The 19,471-nt window shown below is 40.0% G+C and overlaps 1 protein-coding gene across 2 annotated transcripts in view; it reads left to right on the plus strand.

The window, feature by feature from the left end:
* The first annotated feature begins 2,697 nt into the window (after positions 1 to 2,697).
* Positions 2,698 to 19,471, plus strand: part of ERBIN (erbb2 interacting protein) — a 118,247-nt gene continuing 101,473 nt past the window's right edge. The window contains exons 1-2 of one of the 2 annotated variants that reach the window (XM_066181228.1): positions 2,698 to 2,871; positions 3,256 to 3,333. The gene's annotated coding sequence lies outside the window, so the exon portion shown is untranslated. The remainder of the gene's footprint in view (positions 2,872 to 3,255; positions 3,334 to 19,471) is intronic. The other variant, XM_066181224.1, reaches the window with a different exon arrangement.

Raw genomic sequence — 19,471 nt, forward strand, 5'->3', positions numbered from 1 at the left:
TCCAGCATTAAAGTGTGTATAAAGGATTTGTTTAAACATTTGGTGGATTCAGATGCATAGTCTCACTCGAAAGACTCATTATGTAATTCTATATTTTGTACTTTGTACACTTAATCTGTAATTATTTGGTAACTGGGATACCAACTCTGGGAATTAATATTGCTGGGGACTCTGCTGGAGCTGTAATCTAAATACTGTCTTGATATTTATAGCACTTTTAGATCCTAGGATAACTCCTGGTGTTTTCTTAATTTGTATAGGTGGTTATATCTTGTCTATGCAAAATGTCTTCAGTAGTTGTGCTCCAGCTAGCTGTAGTTTCAGCAGATTTTGTCTAGGCTTTTATTTTTGGTGGCTAAAACTGTAAGTGAAACAGCATCTTACATTGCAACTAATGTTAACAACTATGGGAGACTGACCATCTGAGCAACAGCTACTATAAATTCTCTCAGCCATCTATTACTCTACAGTATTAAAAAATGCATTGGGCAACATGCAGTAAACATTTCGAAAGAATATTTTCACATTAAAAAAGTTATGATAATTCACATTAAAAAAGTGCTTTGAAGAGTTTATGATGGAGGGCATCAGTTGCAGAGAGCTATTCACATTAATTACGATAAGGATATGTTATCTGATATTCTACAGGAATGATCAATCATTTGCAAGAGATTTAAAAAAATTAATTTTATTATAGCCCCAGTGTAGGGCATCAGTGCAGGGCACTGTAGTGAGAAATTCTACATCTGTTGTCAGTGAGGGTAAAGTTCTCTTGCTTGGCTTTAGTCCAAACCTGACTCATTTGAAGAAAATGGCTTTTCTGAACAAGAAGAAATAGAAGTGATTTAATGTTTTGGGAAATATCTATATATATGCATACAATTCTCTTTTTTATAAACTCTGATGATTAAATTTAATTTAGTTTAATTTTTTAAATTTAGGCATAGATGTAGTCCTCAAAGTAGAGCTGTATGGTCTGTGAAGATGGAGAAAAGTAAAGAAACAGTAAGTGAATATTATTATCCTAGTAGAAATGCATGCTTATTTTCCGTTTCTGGATACAAGCTGGATACTTGAACATAGAATTCCCACATACAGGCAAGTAGTTTAAAATAAATAACAGTATTGTTAAACACAGTGGACTTCTATAAAAATATGATCATCTCTATGTTTTGTTGCTAAAGATTGAACCCTTCATGTAAAGCCCTATAAGAAACTAGATGACGCAAACAACGATCAAGGAAACAGGAAATATCAAATTTACTTTCAAGGACTGGTAAGGGTTTAAAGGACTTTTCTCACCAAGTTGCATGTTAAAATCAGGGACAGGTCAATAGGAACATGACATACCATTTTCCTTTGGTCTTCAATGGCTCATATAACATGGCATTTCTTAGCATTTTGCCAATTTGTCAGTAAACAGATTATCATCATAAAACACTATTCCATCTTAGTTGGTGGCAGTCCCCGTAGAGTAGCCAGGGATTAAATTAGCGTGAAAACGGAACTATCTCTGTCCTTAGATTTAGTCTCCGCTGAGCACAATTAAGGAGCATAAGGTGAGCAGCATGTACAAATCCACCCTGCTGTCAGCTCTATGTGCTGTGTTGTGGCTGAGAAGAACTCCAGGTTCCAGGACTGTTAAAATGGCATATTGCATACACAATAGGTTATCAAATGCCCATTTCGAACAATCCAGGAAATTAAACAGAAAATCACTGTTTCTGTTTGGATCACAACTGTACTACTGCAATCCAAACCCAACCGATCTCAAAGCCGTGTGACCTCTGCAGTGCCTGCTTTTCAACCATGTATTTGGACATGACTCCGTCTGTCAACACCTATTTTCACTGCCATTGTATTGCACTGAGTGTTGAAACACTTGGAAGAGCACTGTTCCAGGGTTTACGTGAAACATTGTGACAACATGTGCGGCATTATTTTAATTGTTGTTGTTTGCATCCAAGTTTAATGTAGCATACCCAAACACCAAAGCGTGGGTGGAGGCTGTCAGTTTTTCCCTTGGGTGTGTTCGTTCCCTCAGACCCTTGGCAACTCCGAGTCAGGCAGCACAAGGTGCGGGAGCAGGGTTGGGAAGGCCAGCGCCTGATGGCGTGAGCCGGCGCCTCATCGCCGTCTACAGAGGGTGCGCAACCATTAAATTAGGAAGCTGAGCTGCTAACGAGGAAACTTCTATCATTCAGGACTGCATTTGCCTGTGCGACTGACGCTCCCCGGCAGAAGACAAACTAGGGCACCAGCGGGAGAAGCCATTCCACGGCGGCGAGACACGGCCCCCGCCCGGCGCCGCTCCCGCCTCCCCCCGGCCCGCGCCGGCGCCCCCCGCCCCGCCTCGCTCTGTTCCTTCACAGCCCGCCCCCGCCGGGCGCCATTGGCCGCGCCGCCCGTCCCTCACAGCCTTCCCCCTGCCCGGCCCCCCGCCCGGCGCTGTCCGCCCGTCCCTCCTCCCGCCCGGCACAGCCAGTGCGGGCGAGCCCACCGCGCCTGCCTGCTCCTGCTCCCGCCTGCTCCCGCTCCCGCCTGATCCCGCTCCCGCCTGCCCGCCTCCGCCAGGTCTCGGCCCGGGCCCTGCTCCCGCTCCGCCCCCCGTGCCGCTGCAGTGCCTCCCCCGCCTGGCCAGCGGTGCGCGGCGCCGGCAGCAGCAGGGGCGCGGCGGCTTCGCCCACGGCCACCTCCCCTTCCCCCCGCCGCGTGTCTGCCCGGGGGCGTTCATTCCCCCTCGCCACAGCTCCGCCGCCTCCCCGGGCCCCCCGCTGCCGAGGCCGGGGAGGGGGGCGGGAGGCTGAAGCCGCGGGAGAAGGGGGAAGTGTGCGAGAGGAGGCGGGGAGCGAGGGCGGCGGCGGCGGGCAGGTGAGGCAGGCGGCCATCCCGCTTTCCTTCAGCCCTCGGCGGCGACGGCCGCGCTCGGGCAGCGCGACCCCGGGTGCGGAGCGGGGAGCAGCGGCGGTGCCCATCGCGCCGCGGGGGCGGGCGGGCGGGCGAGCGAGGGGCGGCGGCGGGCGGGCCGGGCCAGGCCGGGCCGCGGGGGGTGGTGGGGGGCGCTGCGGTGTCGCCGCCGGGCGGGGCCGGCGCAACTCGGGGCCGCCCGCGGGGCAGACCCCGGCGGGGCCGGGAGGAGCCCGGCCGCTCTGGTGGCCTCTCCCCGCGCACACGAACTCCCCCGTCCTCGGCGAAAGCTGCTAACATTCCTTCTCCTCCTCCTCCCCCCGTTCTCTGCCCTCTTCATCCCTGAAGAAGAAAACTCGATTGGATTTTACTTGGGGTCGGAAAAAACTCCTGCCTGGATCTGGTTTAGACGCCCCGACAGCTAAGGTAAATAGGGAAGGCTTGGGATCTGCAGCAACAGAAACAACAGAAAAATCCTTCCTCTGGGAAGGGGGTGGAGAAAAAAAGCAAGGAGTTCAGGCTTCGTTTTATATCCTGTTTTTGGCCTTTATATTTTGTCTCTGTTTTCCGCCTTGGCCTGCACAGTTTAGCTGCTCATTGTGTTTCTCGTCTCGCCTGAACGTGTGAACCGAGGCGCTGGTTTCATGGAGGCAGGGAAAGAGTCTGTGAGACCGAAAGTTTTTAATCTCATCGGACACAGAAGTTTCTTTGTTTGGTCCGAGAAGGCACTGAGCTGAAGCTGCTCGGCTGCGTAACTGCTGCTTCAGCTCCCTCCCTTCCAAAGCGTTTGGTAACCTTGCGAGTACTATTAACTTATCGGGAAATGGGAAAGTCATGAAGGAGGTACTATCTTTTATTTAATGGAAAGATCTTGAGGCTTTGTCCTTATGTCTGCCTTGTTTTCTGGAATATCGGTTAGTGTCTGGCCAGACTTCTTCAGGATTGCGGTTAAGTTTCTTTATAAAAATATGCCCTCCTGGTCATCTGTAAATGTCGCAGTTTTTCCTCCTTCGATTGTTGCAGTCACCCATTTTCTTCCCCTTTACCCTCTCTATTCTCAAAGCGGGAGTTGGGCTGCTTGTTTTTTAGCTTGTATAGCGGAGGTCTGTCCTGCATTTTGATCCTTGCAAAGTTCATTTTAACGCCCTTCATTTACAACAAAATACAGAACAGAACCAAAGCAGGTAGCTAGTTGTCTGACTTCTTCAAAGAGGATGCAGTTGAAGCTGTTAATGTAGCCTTGATTGGTTTTGACGACCACTTTCCCCTTTCTAATTTTTTGAACTTCTTTTTGAGGCTGTTGAAGGGGAAACTAAATGTGAAGTTTAGGTACGATTTTGTACCTCTGGTGCTTGTTATGCCAGCTGACTAGATGCATGTTTATTTCACATGCATCAAAGAGACAATTATAGGTTGGTTCTGTCGTGAAGGCAAGGAGTTTCTCATATTGTGAATTTTCAAAATGAAGTAGAAGCCATGGCTCTGGAATTTTTTTTCCTGTTTGTCACACTCAGAAGCAACATGTTGGTCAGATAGGATATGTATGCTTCAGTCTTGCCAGTGTCTGACGTCTTTAGATGTTTGGGAGTCTCGGACAAAGTAATTTCTGTGAAAAAAAATTGGCTTTCCTACATAGGTAGCTCTTTAACATGATGAAGTAATTTAGTGCTTTAAGAAAAAAGAATCCAGCTCCATCTGTTTGATATGCTGCAAGGAAAAATCTTAACATATAAATTCCTAAAGTGGCTTCAGTGGCTGTTAACAAATTATTTGACTTGCGATTTATAGACTTACCTTTCCAGGCAGCAGTAAGGGTTATTCTTAGGCATCAGAAAGATCTGGACAAAGTAAATGGCAGTGAACTTTGCTTTCCTTATGTGGCTGATGCTTGGCAGAAAGTCTGAATAGAGTAATCCTTTTACAAAGAACCATCCCTTTCCAGAGCAGTGTTTCAGTCCCAATAATGACTTGAGATTCTTGAGGGGAGGGTGAGGAGTTGTAGCTGTGCATGACAAATTTAGTTGTAAACCAGTATGTTCATAATCAAGGCAATTTTGTTTCTTTTCAGGCCTTTTGTGTTTCTCATGATGCACTTGATATTTTTCAATGCCATGTAGAAGAATAGTTCCTTGTAGTGGAGGCACAACTTTTTACGCTAGTGTTTTGTCACCATGGTAGCTATGGGTAAGGCCCTTTTTAATGATGAAAGTGTAATTCAGTGCTGCTTACAGCTCATGGTTATATCACTGAATGCCATTCATGTCATTAACATAGTTTGGGAGTAACATGAAGGGATGTATTCTTTCTTGAGATCAACAGTTGAAACTAAAAATCAGTCTGACAGTGATATTCCAATTGTGAGCAAAATGATTTAACCTTACACATGGTAGCTCATGTGCCTGAAACAGCACTTTTATAGCTATGTGTTGATGGCTTGAGGAAACGTTCTTTTGACCTGGCTGGTTCTTACTCATGAATTAAATTAAGCTGAAGTAAACATCGCTAATTTTAAGAAGGTATGCTTGCAATCAAAGAGCTGGAAGTTGCAGCATATGGCATACTATGGAACATGATTATTATTGAGGAAATTGTTATATTAGTAAAATATGAGTAGATTTGTCTTATGCGTAATCTGCACAGTAGATAATGCTTAGTGTAAACAAAGCTCTGTAGGGTATCAATTTGCACATCATGTTCATATAGAGTGGATGAGGGGGCTCTGTGGAGAAAATATTAATGACTGATAGTTTCTTAGCATATTAAGCTGGTGGTCTCAGAAAGCAGTGTTCTGATTTGTTCTCAGTGGAATTTGTTGAGAGTCTGTAGTCCCAGGCATTAAGAGCCGTGCGTGGAAGATCAAAGCTAAGGAAAGACTTGCACATGTGTAACATGCATTATACCTCCCATGTTAGCAGCAGGTTCTAGAAATAGAAGGGCATGGGAGCAAATTCCTCAGCTCGGCTTTCCTGTAGGGCTGAAATGAATCACTGTCTGTCTGCTCTGCGTTCTTACTTTGTTTTTGTCCTTCCTGCTCCTAAGCAAAAAGGAAAATCTTTTTGGGAAAATGTTATGTAAAGATCAGAGAGTTGATATGTCATATCTTCAGCAGATTCTCCCTACAGAATAACCTGATCTGCTGAAGAAGTGCCTGACATTTAATCCACACAGAGGAATTAGAAATCTAACCTTTTCCAAATGAGTTACTAGTTGAGTTGGCAGAAGAGTTACTCGTATGGATATGAAAATAGTAGACAGTATTCCTGTGTGAGCATGCAAATGTTCACAGTGACATTTGGAATAGATAGTTAAATGAAGATTATCTGGAAAATGAAGGCCTATAAACATTGTTATTTTACATTGTCAGCTTTTCAGTAAGTACTACAGTGTGTCAAAGGACACTTTTCACATCAGAATGAAAACATTTAAGTTACTTTGAGTAGTAAATAGTCTGTATTAACCGTGGGTATGGGATATTTTTTTAGCTTTTTTTTTTGTTGTAAAAAGGTCACTTCACTGAAATACAGCTTTCACGTTGAACTAAGAATACAGTGTTTAGGTGTTGAGTCAAATCTTGAAAATGTAAGATTTTAAAGTAAGGTTGCTGATTTAGGAGAGATTTATGTATCTCCTGTCTAATTAAATTGGAAAAAAATGTTATGCTGGAATCAATAGTATTTTTCTTTCTCAGTAATCTCAGGATAATTGGGCTTTTTCTGCTGCCTTGCCTTCATTGTTGCCAGATGAAAAATCATTTGCACCTGGTGGGCTAATACAATGCTTGTTCTTCAAAAACCACTGGCGTATGGAACTGCACAATGGTTATTCTTTAGGAAGAACTGGAAAGCAACCAGCCTAGTTGTGCCAACTTTTCCCATTTCCCAAGCAGTCAGCTATGACTTTGGGGTTGCTGACCACCAGGGACCACCAAGGAGACCCCCAGGACACAAGAACGCATATGGACAGGGGAGGGAAAATATGTTAATGATTTTTGGGAAGTGGTTATCATATGCATGTGTATTCCAGGGTATCAGTGAATATGTATGTAAAATATAGTATATAAACGGGAGTTCTTTCTATAGTCGGCATGAATGGTGTTTTGGAGGAGATATCCTCTCGTGCATCCAGCCACATAAAGAGTGCCTGCTTCTTAATGCTACATTGTTGGTAAGGATTTTTTTATTATTACTGATTTTTGGTAACAGTTTTGGTGACTCAGATGGGACCTAGTCCGGAATTTCAGTGGATCCAAAGAAACATTGTTAGTCACCAGTTCTTTTTAAGATACTTGTTTCTCTGATGCTTAAATTTCAGTAGAGATGTTTGAGTTATTACTCTGTACCTTCCCTAAAGGGGATACAGAAGCATGGTATTTCAATACTAGGTTGCCATTCCGCCTTCAAAAATACATTGTGACTTTGCATAGTTGAGAAATAAAACTCTTCTCAAACCGCTTCTTTTGGTCTAAATGATACCAAACTGAAGTGTACTTACGTTGGAGAACATCAGCATTGCAGCTGTCCTGCCTAGGGTAAGAAGTTAAAGCTAAAAGTTTAAAAGTAAACGTTTAAATTAAAAAGTAGATTAGTTTCTTTCTGTTCTTGGAAGGAATTTTGTGGGTACTTGACACTAAGTGATCACTATGCCTAGGAACAAACAGTGATTATTAAGCAGAGTCTGAGGACGATCTGAACCATCTTGGCTGCTGTGGAGATCCTGGTAGTTGTCATAATGTCAGAAGGTAACCGAGCCTTATAAGGCTCAATCTTACTAGATAAGATGGTTTGTATAGTTTGGGGTATAATTGTCTTGCTGTGATCTCATAGTGCTCAAGGGCTGCTTCTTGTGTCAGTTGTCTGGGGCCAGCTTTAGGAATGAAAGAAGCTCAGAGGTGGTTTGAAGTATTAGTAAAAGTTACAAATACTTGAAGTGAAACATTTATAATTTAAGTATTGATTTGTAATGGTATTTTCCTGTGTAGTGGCCAGGGTTCTATTCTCCTTGCTGGGGAAAGCTCCAATCCCAATAAATAAATAAAAATATTTGAAGTTCTGGTATTGTATTAAAAATAGATGCAGAAGGATGGTCTTTTTTGTTGTTGTTGTTGTTGTTGTTTTGTTTTGTTTTGTTTTGTTTTTATTTTTTAAAAAGTAATATACTTTGAGTTTTACTTCTGCCTTTGGAGTCTTCTCACCAGTTTTCAACTCTTAAGTTGGCATTAGAAGTTTCTGTAGCAACTGTGTGAGGTGTTCCATCTTCCCAGACAATTATGGAAAAGAAGTTTCATGTTCTTGCTTTGTCCTCTGTCCCATGATGTGGGGTATGTGATGAATACATTTGCAGAAATTATTTCTTCAGCATTCTTTGTCCTCCTTGTCTTTGGAGTTTTTCACTACGTATCTTCCAAAACTTCCAAGTTTTAAGAAGCAGAAGAGAGGGCGTAGGTGCTTTGAGCTACATTAGTGCATCTAGAGAAACATCTGAAATGCAGTGCCTGATGATTGAATGTTATTCAGAGGTTTGATCATCCAGAATGACTGTAGGTATCATTGTAAGTGCTTGAATGGTAAAAAGTGTTTCCAGGCTTGTCTGGAAGACTTCTTTGTTAGACTGCTAAGGTTTGAAAGCTGCTGCTTTTTCCCCACATGTGGCTATTGTCTTCCTGGCATTACTCTACCAGAGGGGAGAAGTAATGGTTCAGAAGATCAGTCCATTTGTCAGTAGTTTGATCAAGTAACTGCAGGTCTTTTGTCTTACAGGTTACCCTAAAGATAACATGGATTTTTGTATTTGAAACTGGGTACCGGAGAACATTTATTATTGGGAATTACACGATGTACACTCATGGTTGAAGCAACAAAAAGCTTGGTTGCAGTAGTATTTACAAGATTGAGGCCTGTATTTTCAGTAAAATTAAATTGAAAAGTGTGTCAGCATAGCAGTCGAAATCTTCCATTACTTAAATGCTTTGTAAATGCTTGCTTTCCATGCTTATGCTACTGAGTGAGACATTTTGATGTTTAATTTATTTAGGTTCCACTTTGGCCTTTGAGGTGGGTCTGCTTAGAGGAGGATCAGGGAACGTGCAGACAGCAGATAATGTTCACTGATCTCCTGCTGTTGGTATGTTAGCTTGCTGTGGCATGTTAGTCTGTGGTGGCCTGGAATGTGAGGTTGGTAGTTAGCTCCTTTTAGGAGAACATACTCATTTTCAGTTACTTCTGGTCACAAAATCATATGTGGTGCTAGCCCTGGAGCTCTGTTGGTTATTAAATTTCTGAGCTGCTCTATATTTTTGGGGGATTGGCAGTAAAATTCCTCACTGAGGGAGAAAATTCAAAGTTCTCTTCTTTCTGGTTCATAACTATTGAGTCTTTATACCATTTATGTCTGCTCTGCTGTAGTAAACTTACACAAGGTGATCTGTTCCAAGTAATTAATGAGTTCTTTAAACCTCTTGGAGGAGTTACAGGCAAAGGGAATTGAGTGTGCGGTGCTCGCAAACAGTATTTGAAACAGACCTACAATTTTACTTGTCAGGTCACTTTTGTTGGTTCACATGTGGGTGTTGAGAAACCTTTAAAAACAGGGTAACAAATATTAAGGACTCTTAAGTAAGAAGAGGTGAAAAAGGCTGGAAATAGACAGGTTTAACCATCTTTTCAAAATATGACAGGGAGGGAGAATCAGTTGGAACTCAGAATTTGTCAGTCCATCTGGCTCTGATCCTGATGGATAAGATCAGAAACATTGATATGGGGGAGGAAAAAAACTTGATAGTTTCATTTCCATAAAATATTGTTTATCTACAGTGCATCTTACTTGTATTTTTTAGGAGAGTTTTGTTTTCTTGAACAACATTTTGTGAGGGTGTGGGCTTTTTGTTGCTATTAGACAATCCTGCTCTTCCAGTGTGTTATTTCTGATTCAAATGTTAAGGCTTTGGGTCTGGTACTAGATATTTCATTTAACTAAATGAAAATGTAAATAATACAAGTACTAGAAAAGCAAGATATACTTAAAATAGATTTTAATAGACTTGAGGTTAATTTACGCTTTAATTCGTATTTATCTGAGTGAGTTCATCAATTTTTCAGGGAGTGTTTATTTTGTTTCGCTTTACTGAAACAAAACAGAAGAAATGCTGAGGATCCTAGTATTATTGTGGTTTTGCAATGCTGTTCTGACTAGAAAAAGACAGTAAAGCAGGCAGCATTTCTGTGGGAAGTAGTGGATGGAATCTGTTGGAGATGTGTTGTCATAATTTCAAATGTCCTGTAGTCTTTCATGACATCAGTTACTGATTGGGTTTTGAAGCAGAGGATGGTGACCTGTCAAGGGAAAGATTGTGGCCTTGTCAATGGAGCAGGTTAGAGGAAAGTGTTACAGGGTAGGACAGAAACCTGTCTTTAATCAATATTTTTCTCTTATCGTCTTCCTTACTTTGCTTCTCCTTTTCCATAAACTAACCAATGAAGAATCAACGAACTGTTCTGTAACCTTTTAAAAAAAGTATTTTGTCTCATCTATGGAGCAAGTCCCTGCTTATTTCCACTGAATTTAAAAATATATTTGCTCATTTTAGATTTGTAGCTCATGCATCCTTCCACTGGTGTTAAATCTTGACTAGATTGTTAATTTCAGCTTCAGAGCATGAAATATCTGCAGAGGAATAACTTTCCCTCAAAATCAGAATGTTGCTCATTTCCCACAGTTTTGTATTAACTTGGTTTTAATTTTTGAAGTCTGAAGTACACATTGGACAGTTCAAATTAATTGAAATCACAGCAATGAAATTCTCTGGAATTCCTGCATTGTGCTCTTCAGTCACTTTTTCCTATTCTGAGGAGAGAGGGTGACATGTTAATAGCAAATCAGCATGGCACTGTCCCACTTTTTACTTCAGTAGTGTCAAAGTAATATTGTACCTCCATTTTTTGCTCATGCTGGAAAGCATAGGGTGTCAGAAGTCAAGTAACACTTCAAGTTGGGTTATTATTAAATCAACTTTGAATTCAGTTTTGAGGCTATAATTAGCATTTTGATGAGAAAGAAGACTCTTTAGTTCATCTTAAATCTCCTGTGAGGTGAAAAACTTGTTTTTGGCTTCCAGTAGTGAATTATTATTTTACAAGAAAGTGTACTTAAGTATAATTGTCTAAATACTAAGTTTTTTGTAAAAAATTTATTTTAAGCAGTATACTCTTTTTTTTCTCTATTTAAAGAGGCAAAAATACTTTAGAAACCATTCAAGAATAGCCGCCTGCTAATTTTCTTATGTCAGTTCCTTATGTGATCAGCAAAACGCCTGATAGAGTAAAATAAAAATAAGAACTCTCTTTTCTTTAATCATTATCCATTCACTTAGAGGAACACAATGCTAGGTAAGGAAAAAAATAATTTAGTTCAAAAATACTAACTTAAATGTTTCATCACTGTGTTGGGAGTGAGAAGGGATTCTTAAGTTGGTAAAAGTCAAACATGCATTGTGAGAGAAAAGCTGAGTAAATAGAGGACTAGAATAACAGTGGTTATCCACATGGAAGGTGTGAAGAGTGTTGTAGTTAGAAAGAACTCCAGCCAATGCAGAGAGGAGTAATTCTTCTTCATCACATTGGGAACAACTATTTGGAATGTATTGGGATCCATGTATCAGATCTATTTTACATTAGATCTGTATCTCTTGTAAAATTAATGTAAAGAAAAACGATAGACAGAGGTAAGCGGCTTCAGGGCTTCCTTTATATGTCCAGGATAGTAACTCTTAAAACTGCTTAGAATAATGTTGAGATAATACGTAGCATAATTATTGTATAAACTAGAGGGACAATATGCTTAGAGTCTGGAAAATACAGCCTTTTTCTGTTTTGGTTTTTGAACCTTCGCTTTTTTGAAAAATAGTGGCTACTGCTTATTGTAGCCATTCCTTATTGTAGTGAAAAAGGTGTACTAAAGTAAAACTATATTTAGCATTATGAATAATGGCTTCTGCTTTTAGTACTGCATTTTATACTAAACGTGTAAGAACAAAAACCAAACTGGCTTGCTGAAGTGGATAAAACTCAGAAAACAGACAGACAGTTCTTTAAGGGAGGAGGAATTATAAAATAGAATGGAAGTCCAGTTCTAGGTATTATTTCTCTTCAAGTAGTAACTTGCATTAGGGCACTGCATAGTCTTTTAAGTGTTTATTTGTGGGTTTTGGTAGGATATATTTTTTTGAAATATGCCAAATTCAAAATGGGAAATGTATATATATACACGCATGTATTCCTTTGAACTCTGATCTGTGAATGTGTTTCTATTTATCTTCCTGTTACCATAGATTGAATTACGTAACCTGTCTGGATTTGTTTTTCTGGGCAGTTACTGGCTGGAGGATTTGGAGTGTGGTTCTTCCTTCCCCTCCTGTGTACCCATGTAGTGGTTTGAAAGCAAAACAAATGAGAGGCTTCAAGTCAGAGATACAATGTAAAAGGAAGAAAGGAAAGAAAGTAAAATAAAATAGATGCAATAATACAAAAGGCCACTGACAGAGTCAGAATACAACCTGAGCGTAGTGATGGAAGCAGTCCAGATGAGGTGGTCTTCCTGAAGCAGTGATCCTGTAGAAACGTCTGGTAGCTCCAGTCCTCTGGGAATCCAGTGGGTAAGCGCCCCTCTGGTGTTCAGAGTCTCAGCTTATATCCAGGCTGGAATGCTTGGTTTCTTCTGGGCGGAGCATCTCATAATGGAATGGTGAGTCATGTGATAAGGCCTGATGGGCCCATTAACAGGAGATAGTCCAGGAGGGGGTTATTTGTGAGCTGTGCAGCAAAGGTGCTGATGGGCCCATTAACAGAAGATAAGCCAGAGTGGAGGAGGCAGGGAGCACTGCCTCACCTGGTTTCAACAGTTCATGAAGATGGTGATAGAATATACTTCAACCCAGGACAACCCAACATCTGCTTACTTTGTATCTCAAGTATTCTGCGCCTGCTGTGTTACTCTGACTTCTGTTGTTTGATCCATCCTAGCTTTCAGTAGGAATTCTGGCAATTGCATTTTTGGGGGAGAGTGCATGTAAGGCAGGGCATCAGGGGCTGGGGTTTTTTCATGTGTAGGCCATACAATTTAGTAAGCATTTAATTTACCAGTAATCTTCTCATAAGAAATAGTTTATTTTTTTAAATAATTTTTTCCCCTTTCTGGTTTCTGTGCTGACCTGTTTTGTGTTGCAGATCACCTGAATTTATCTGCAGGCAATTATGTGCAAAGTCTGATTAATAGATGAGAACTTTTCTTTTATGGTGAAATACTGCGTATTTACAGCAGTGCAGCTTGCTTGTCAAAAACCTTTGGTGTCTGCTGCAGATGGCTGCATAGTCTTAAGGAGTGGCTTCCTGGCTGCATTGTACATGAAGTGCCAAACACTGAGAGCAGTTCTGTTCTGGAATGCCAAAATACATTAAATCCATTCAGGAAGCAACATATGTCAAACGAATAAAAATATCATATTCATGTGAAACAGAATGTTGTAATTAGGATTTTCAAACCTATTTTATTTCCTGAGTTAAGGGCTTAAAAAAGGGCTTTTTGTGTTGAGAATGGTATTAAATACCAATTGCTGACTAACACTGTTAGCATTTTCACTACTGTTTGTTTCTCCATCCCCTATATTTTCTTTTTTTTAAATACGCCATAGATGAAAGTTGAAACCATCAGTCTGTCAATAAGAATGGAGGAATAGGAAAATGTTAATTATGTTTCTCCTCCTTGGATATTTAGGCCTGTGCATGTTTTTGGTGGGTAATTTGGTTTTTTGGTTCTTTGAAGGTATTGGTTTAATTTTGCTGGGGTTTTTTTGGTTTGTTTGGGTTTTTTTTTTAAGGCTAGTAGTGTATGTGTTTCTTTACAGCACTGAGGGAAGTATGTAATTGCTTGATACTGCAGGTACAAAACCATGGTTGATAAAAATAAGGAGTGAAGGATTTTGCTTCTGCTCAGTGTCCAATTCCAGCAAGTTCTCAAGGCAAGGAGTAAGAACATTTACAACTAATAGCTCCAAATATTGCAAGGTTTTACTATTATAAAGATGCACGCCCAAGCATTTTGTTGCTTATTACTCCATGTTGGCAAAGTAGGTGGTATTCATTTTAAATTCTCCTAGTTAGAAGGCAAAGGTATTAAAAAGTGAATAGACAGAAAAATGCATGCATCTGTAAAACCTGTAATTTAATCTGATTAGTTTCTAACTGATATATTGCATAATTTTTACTGATCTGAAATAATTTGAAAGCCTCTTTAAGCCAGAGGAATGAAGTATATATCTTGTTAAAGCAATTTTGCTTGTTCTTTCTGAATGTAATTTTTCGCTTGTTTTTTCTTTCTGTTCAGTGTCTGTGATTAGAAATGGAGTTAAAAATTAACTTCAGAAAATTAACTTACATAACATCCTAATTGCTGTTCAGTCTTGTGTAAGAAATGAGAGGTCCTTGAAAGAGAAGAGAGGGCAAATATTTTACTTCCATAGCTGTGGAAGGCATGGATTTATTTAAAACAAGGATTTAATAGTAAAGTCGCTTCATGTGAAGCAGAGTCTGTAGCAGAGGCCATAACTGCTGTAATTTCTGTAGTTTCTCGGGGGAATTGTAAGAGATCAGTTTTAAAGCAGGGTTGGAAGCATGATACATTCTTGTCTCTTGAATTGAAAGAGGAGGTGCTGCTGTGTTTGTTTTTTGCCTTAAATTTCACTCCCTGAGATTTTTAGCTGTCCCATGGTATTGGTACCACCATTTAGAGATTTGCTTGTCTGCTTAGAGATGAGACAAATCCTGGAGATGCCTGTTTGTATTTTGGTCCAAGTCAGCTGGGTCATTGTCTGCTCTGTATTTATTCAGGCAGTCCAGCTGCCTTCCCTGAATGTGATGTGTGTTAGTTTGATTGGTCTCAGCCTTCTTTGGGATAGTTATGAGAAAATCTGTAGATGTATGTTCAGGTATACATGAGCTTTCCTTCTCCTCAGCCTTTGTTCTTCTTTGAAGTGTGGTGTTTATCTTCATTCTTGTCACCAAATTTTGTGTCCTGGAGGAGCAGTGGTCCTGCTAGCCACAGAGAGGCCTGACCTGTTCAGACAGAGTTAATTCCAGTGTTTCTGCTTGTCTCCCAGCTATCAGTGGCTACAGGAGTGGTCTGTAGCTATTGAATTGTAGGAAGTACCACAAGTAGTAAAACAAAGAAGTGTTTTCCCAGGTCTGTGTTTTCCTTTTGTCCCTTAGTATATCTCAAATGTACTTCAGGTATACAGGCAAGTATCTATGGGTGCCCCTCTCCTCCCTGCACCTTAGACCCATCTGTTAATTCTGTTGAGTCTGGCCTGGTTTGCTGGCATTTTCAGTGTGAAGTAACAAGTTAACTCTTACTTGCACTTCAGCCCTTATCATCATGAGTAGCAGGAATTGATTTTCAAACAGACTTGGAAATTAGTTCACACACCTGAGTTCAAGTTAGACTTGCTATTGTCATAGTGTTCGTGCAGTTGTCCAGAAAGTATTGACACAACATTTGGGTTTCCCCTTTTGGAATGTGTAAATGTTGCAGATTGCAGTGTACTTGCAAGAGTTATAATGTATTGTCTTTTCTCACTCTTTAACCAACTGCAACTGTCATCAAAGCACTTGTCATTTCTGGTTTTAATAGACAAATAGTGGTATGGAATCTACAGGGTTTTTTCCCTCCGTGGCATTTATTCCAGAATTTTTTCCAATATTTTTCTGTGCTGTTGGTTGTAAATACCTATTTTATACCTCTTCATTAAACTGTTGAGTTGTTTTATCTTTGATTGTTTTGTTTCTTTTTAAGGTACTTTGTAATTTAATTTTACTCTGTGATTTAACTAACACTATGTGCAGCTGTTGTGACTTTTAAAAGCATGTTGACTGTTACTCTTTGTTTCATCCTTTCTTTTGGTTTCTTCCTGAATATGTCCATTCTCCTTAGGCTCTCTAACACCTCAGTAATGTTGATTTGAGAGCAAACCAGCAGACAGCATCCTGGAAGAACTCTTTTTAATGAAAAAAAGCTGTTTCTATTTCTTCTTATCAAGATTTACTGTTCAGTCTGTTTTTGAGGTGCGTGTGTGGGTGTCTTTAAGTTAATCAGTTAGTAGGAGGAGCTGTAGAAGAGGAATTTAGATGAGAAAATTGAGTTCTGTGTAAAGACTAGTTTTGTCCATACCAGTTGCTAGCTTTGCTTTACATCCAAATATCTGAAAGTTAATAGCAAATGTCTCAATTTATGGACTTGATTTGAGGCAAGTCACCTTTACCATCAAGACTGGAAATAGGTTGCATTCTGCTCTAAGTCGTGGGCATTACAGGCTATAAAGTGACAGCTTTAGGATGCTCTAAGAAGCTTGAACTGTATTTTGTGTATCTTCACTGCATTTAAAGAACAATGGGACACAGGGAAAATATATTTAGATCAGTGGCTCTGTTGTGCATATAATTTTTTAATAAATCTATTCAGTATATCTATTTATGGTTTGACTCTGGACCTGTTTGAATTACAGGTTGATATTAATTGAATATTTGTCTAAATTTTTTTTTGCCTTAATATTAGGCCAAAGTGACCAACTGAGACTTTCTGTCAGTAGTGCTTCTTTACAAAGCACCTCCTTGTATTGGTCGCTTTGGAATTTATAAAGGGTTTCTGCTTTGGTTAAAAGAAAGTAAGTGTATGTAAGTTTTGAACTTACTATGTTGGGGATGATGGTCTGTATACTTCTGTGTGCTTTATTCTCATTCCCTCAAGTCTCTTATAAATTTCAAGCATTGCTTTGTAGGCAAGTAATTGACTTTTTGGTTCAAAAACATGCACAGCACTTGCTGGGCAACAGTGTCTTGAAGTTCAGACCACATCCTGTGAATATTTCTTTCAGTTTTGTAGAGTGGAACCTGCTGGTAGAGTCAGTGTCTGGACCATAACTATTCACTGGATCCGCTGAGCATCCTTGCTTCTTCTTGGCTGCATGTATATATTTATCATGGTTAATTTTTTTTTAACTCCTCCCTCCTGCCCCTTCCACCTGAACTGTGAATCCAAGGTGGACTGAATTATAAATGTGACACACATGAATGAATTTTGCCATCAACATGTGCTATTGTGAGCATTAAAATATGCTTACATATGTTTTTTGATACCTTTTTTTTTTCCTAAAAGAAAAATACCAGTAATAAAGAAGTTATCACTTTAGCTTTAAAGGAGTTTTAATTTATAAAGCCTGTAGCTAAATGTCTAGTCTTGCATTCTGCTGCATCTGCTCTGCACGCTTCCTCTTTGCTTCCAGAGCGGTTCTTTGCATCAGAAAGAAGACAAGGTATTGAAAGTGAAGACAAGGTATTGAAGGTGGAGACATGCCTCTGAAGATCAGTGAGTTGTTGAGCAAACTGAACTAAATGAAAAAAAATTCTCCCCTATGTCTTGCAGGTTTATGCTTTTTGGATCAGTTACTGATTGGATTTACAGTGTGGTTATGTCCACCCCAGCTATAATAAAAGACAGGTGTGAGGGAAAAGCAGGGATTACTCTGGCTTCAGCAATCTCTACTTTGAATTTTACATGATGGAGGTTGACTTGCCTTTTGAGTCCCAATTGCTGGTTTGGAATAGTCTTTTACTTACCCACAGTAAATGTAAATGTCACTATTCCTCATCAGTGATTTGATCCTTGATAATATGCACATAAAAGTCAGAAGTGTAGTTATGAACTGGAATACTTACCTAGTTACATCTCCTTTTCAGCAGCTTTGTAGTCTGCCACCTCCTGTGTCTCCTGCTTTTTCTTGCCATAGGCAGATTGACTTCTAGGCTTGAGACAGTAGGCTTGGAATTTAATGTTTCTCTGTAAAATAGATTTTAATTACTTCAAGAGTGGGAAATAACTAACCATGAAAAGGAGAAGAAACTGAAGACCTCCTGAAAGCTACATTTCAGAACACTTGCTTTTGAAACATGTATCTCTTCAGTTTGTTGGGATTTCTGGTGGCATTGTGTTTTTCATTATCTAGAGGGATCTCTGGATTGAAATGTGTAGGTCAACAGTATTTGAATGTGGCATGCCATTCCTTCAGATTGGACTTCAAGGCTAGTGTGAGTAGAGAACTGGCAGGTGATAGGCAGTTGGTATGATTAGTAAAGAGTTCATATTTTATGTATTATGACAAAATGATGGACTTAGAACTGTCTGTCACTTACAGTGTACAACGCCTTAATGGTATTTTACTTTTTCAATTTCAGATGGGAAGGGCAGAATCACCTTTATTCGTGGAGGGATTGAAAGTGAAGATAGTTTAGGGGGCAGAGGATGGAAGAATAAAAGACATTTAGCTTCATCATTCTCTAATCTTCTAGGAAAATTGTGAGCTAGGTGTGGAGGTGCTGTGGGGCTGTAGTGAGGAGCCATGTATAGTGGCCTCACTTGACTGTACTGCAGGCATGAAATGCAGTACATTTCTGATCCTTCCCCCCTGTTTCCAGAAGGGCCAGCCCCCTATATTAGAGAGGAGGTGGTGCTCATGGTCACAAAGTGAACAGAAACAGCTGGTATTTGTGCTGTTACCCACTTTTTTAAGACTCTGATACTGTGCTTATCTGTGCTTTTCTGGAGAGACTGGAGTGCAGTGATTTATTAAAGCACTAGTGAGTTTAAAATGTATTTATTGTTATCTGAGTTTAAATTGCCCTCTGCAATCCACTTCTTAGAGTCGTCACATGCCAAACGTTTAAATTGAGTTGTGGGGACATTTTCCTTCTCAGGCACACCAGTGTTAGTAGCCATTACTTCTGATAGCTTAGCTGTACGTTGCCTGCTTGCTGGAATACTGAGGTGTCAAACGGATAGTTCTCAACACATCCTTAAGCAGCTAAGCTATTTCTCATGACAGCAGTTGTCTATTTGTATGCTCTGCTCTTTAATCTGTAAAATAACACCTTATCTTCTGGTTGATTGATAAGTATTTGATGTAGCATTTCAGGGGAAAATAGTGTTTGCTGTAAGATAATTAATTTTCCTGGGGTTCAAAGATGGAAAAAAAGCTCAGAAAGTATCACGTCCAAAGTTTTCTTGAACGTTACATTTGGGAAGATAACTTACATATCAGGCTTTTTCTTTCAAAATATGTAGTACAAGGATTAAGCTATGCAGGATTTGGAGATACTGAATTCTTCCTGAAGCTAGCTTCTAAATGATGATCTTATGCATACTTGAGAGTAACTAGTATAATGATGTTAATTTCCCTGGGACTGGAATTTTGAAAATGTGATGCAAAAGTTGGTTGTTTCTTTTCCTTCCCTCACCCCCAGATTGAAAATATATTAGGATTTTTTTCTTGAATGCATTCAGAGTCTAGTTAGTTACTAAGATACTGAAGTGTCTGTTGACCTTGTAAATGAGCGTGGAAAAAGTTGCATTTTTTTTTGTGTTTCCTTCATTTGTTGTTTCATTTTTGAGAGTCTATCTATAATAAGAATCTAGAGTATGGTAAATTGAAATTGACTCTGTTACTGAGGGCAAGAGTATTTTTTTTTTG

Source organism: Chamaea fasciata, unplaced genomic scaffold (genome assembly GCF_029207755.1).
Source record: "Chamaea fasciata isolate MVZ Bird 193981 ecotype frontalis unplaced genomic scaffold, bChaFas1.0.hap1 SCAF_4, whole genome shotgun sequence".
In the NCBI taxonomy this organism is placed as follows: Eukaryota; Metazoa; Chordata; class Aves; order Passeriformes; family Sylviidae; genus Chamaea; species Chamaea fasciata.